Below are 2,854 nucleotides of genomic sequence, written 5' to 3'. Positions count from 1 at the left end.
TAATAGATAAAGTAACTAAAACAAAATATGGAAAAGTTAGTTATACATAATAACAATCAGTTATAATAATATTAAACGACGTGAATTATGAGAGAAAACAAAAATAGTTTTAATCTACCTAAAGTAAAGCTTGTTAAGTATATTTTGTTATTTAGATTGTCATAGATTATCAAGTTTAGTTTAAAGTGATGTAACAGTAAAACGTAACGCTTTAGTAAAATGCTTACCGTTGAATTACGAGTTGTTGTAGTTTTACCCCATGGCAAGTATGGTACCTGCTACTTAAAGTTTAACCTCATACGCTTGTAATGAAAAACTGTATCACAGTTCATTAAACAGTTAGTAAAAGTATATTAAATAACTCAAATCAGCTTTTTTTTAAAGTTTAAATACCAATTTAATGTTACTAAAATGAATGAAGTTTTGTAACAAAACTGTTTTGTTTGATAATATGTTAAAAACTATCTTCATGTTTATTTGATAAACTGAATAGTTTGTACTATTTACCTTTTGCATTTCAAAGTACATGGAATTTTGACTTATTATGACGTATGCTGTGACAAAAGGAAACACTGACGTCAAAATTATTCATTGTAAAAATATCAATTATATTTTAATAATTTTTTATTTGCAGTAAATGTATTATTTTTAAAGTTATGCATACCAAAAGTTTTGAAGTAAAATATTATGAAATAAGACTAAATTTAATAAGTTTATAACCAAGGTACATTGAGTAGTTTTAAAAGTAAGGAACTTTTTCAAAAAAGGTGTAGTGTTATTGTTTAATGCTTTATAAAGTTAAATCTTGTAAAATAAAAAATTTAATAAAAAGTTAATAACTGTTTAATATCCGTTTGTTACTCATACATATTCCGTTTGGTTTTGTAAGCTATAAAAAAATAAAATCATTTGTTTAATTTACATTAAGTTATCTAATACATTGTTAATGTTAAAAAGTTATTCTCACAATTTTAAACCGTGTTATACCACCCTTTAAAATAAAACACTTTTCTAAATTATGTTCAAAGTTTTGTACGTTTTTATCTTATTAAAAGTTATAAATATTATCTGTTTGAAAATTTGAAAAGCGTTTTAATGCAACTATTTTTAAGAATGTTACTCACATCTTAATAAATGTAAGCTTTTCTGCTCAAATTTTAGTAGACATTAGCGTGTAGGTCTATACGGTGTGCATCTATAAACGATAAAGTAGTGTACATAGAAACTATTCCAATCTGCACAGAAAATTCATTTAATTTTAAGAAACGGGTATTTTGCATTTTAAATAAAATATTCCAATATTTTTAAAGCACTTTATTCTAATGAGCATATTCAAAGTAAGTGGTTTCAATTAAGCCAGAAACTTGAAAAAAGCGACTAAAGACGGGTTATTCACAAAGCAATGAAACTTGTGTTGTTTAGGTTCTAGTTTGTTTACACCCAACATACTATTTGCGGACTGGATCCGACCTTCACCATAGTTTTAAAAGCTGTTTAACATTAACAAACAAACTTAAATAATAACATAAAAACATGATACAACTTAAATTTTGAGTTAACTTTGCTTGTAATGTCATGATTATATTGTTATAATTTGTTGGATAGAAAAACCCAAAGTTCAAATTACAAAAATTAAAATAAAACTTTGCATTAACAAATCAGCCCGCTAAAGTCTACGTTTAATAAATCCGGCCCGTTATGTATAAACGGCTGCAGCATCTAATCCAGGGGTCGGCAAACTGCGGCACGCGGGCCAAATGCGGCCCTTGAAGGATAAATCTGCGGCCCGCGAGCACTTTTTTTTTGAATGGAATGCGGCCGTCGAAAGAAAATGTTGCAGCCCGCGAGCATGTAAATGTGGCCCGCTGAGAAAAAGTATACTTTAAGATTTTTTTGTTAATTGGTGTAATTTGTTTAATCTCGTTTTAGCCCCTGTATAACATTTTAAAGGAACTAAAAAACTTTATTACTTTAGCTTAAAAATGTTAAAAAGACAGATTAGCACTCCATCAGGGTTTTTTCTCAGTTTTATAATAACTTTCTTCTTACTACTGCAAGTTATTATCTGAAAAAACAGTTCTAAAAGTGCTTGGTTTTAGTAAGTTACTTATATAATATGTATTTAGTAAATAAACTACATGCAAATGTTCTCCATTTTGTACGAAAGTAATGAACAGTAATTAACTACTATGTCATTTATTTACAGTTTAGGTATTTTTTTCAAGTATTTTATTCATAGGTCTATTTTTCAGATATTTTTTTACTAAATGTTATATATTAGAGAGTATAAAAATATTTAAAAATACATAGTTTTAAGAAATATAGTTAATTTTTTTTTGATTTTGACACGTTTGAATTTTTTAGAAGTTTTCTGTGCACTTTCATATTTCAAACCACTTTTTATTAAATTACTAAGTTAGATTAAGTTTATTATATGCATAACTTTCTAAGATTGTTGTTTCTACATGTAATATATAGTTGTGTACAACCACATCATAAACAATATATAAGTCATAAATTAAAATAGTTTTTTCCTGGTGTATATTTTTATTTTACAAAAATTTTTTTTGCAAATTAAGTTAACTTTTATGCGTTGCATACTGATATACACAGTTGCTGTTTCTTGGAAATAGCTATTTAACACAAACTAGATATGGGTATGGTAAATTTAATAAGTTTGTATATTGTTAATCAAAATAGTTCAATTATCAAGCAAATAAACGACTAAACATTGCAAAACACTTAGACTATGACTATCTATGACTATTTGAAGACTACAAATCTCAAACCAATTTAGTAATTTTTTCAGTTTTGGATTGAATTGCCTTTTTATACTAAAGAATCAGGCTAGTTT

The sequence above is a fragment of the Thalia democratica genome, chromosome 3 (assembly GCF_965202585.1).
Source record: "Thalia democratica chromosome 3, ktThaDemo2.hap1.1, whole genome shotgun sequence".
NCBI classification, from domain to species: domain Eukaryota; kingdom Metazoa; phylum Chordata; class Thaliacea; order Salpida; family Salpidae; genus Thalia; species Thalia democratica.
Note: the sequence above shows the minus strand (reverse complement) of the source record.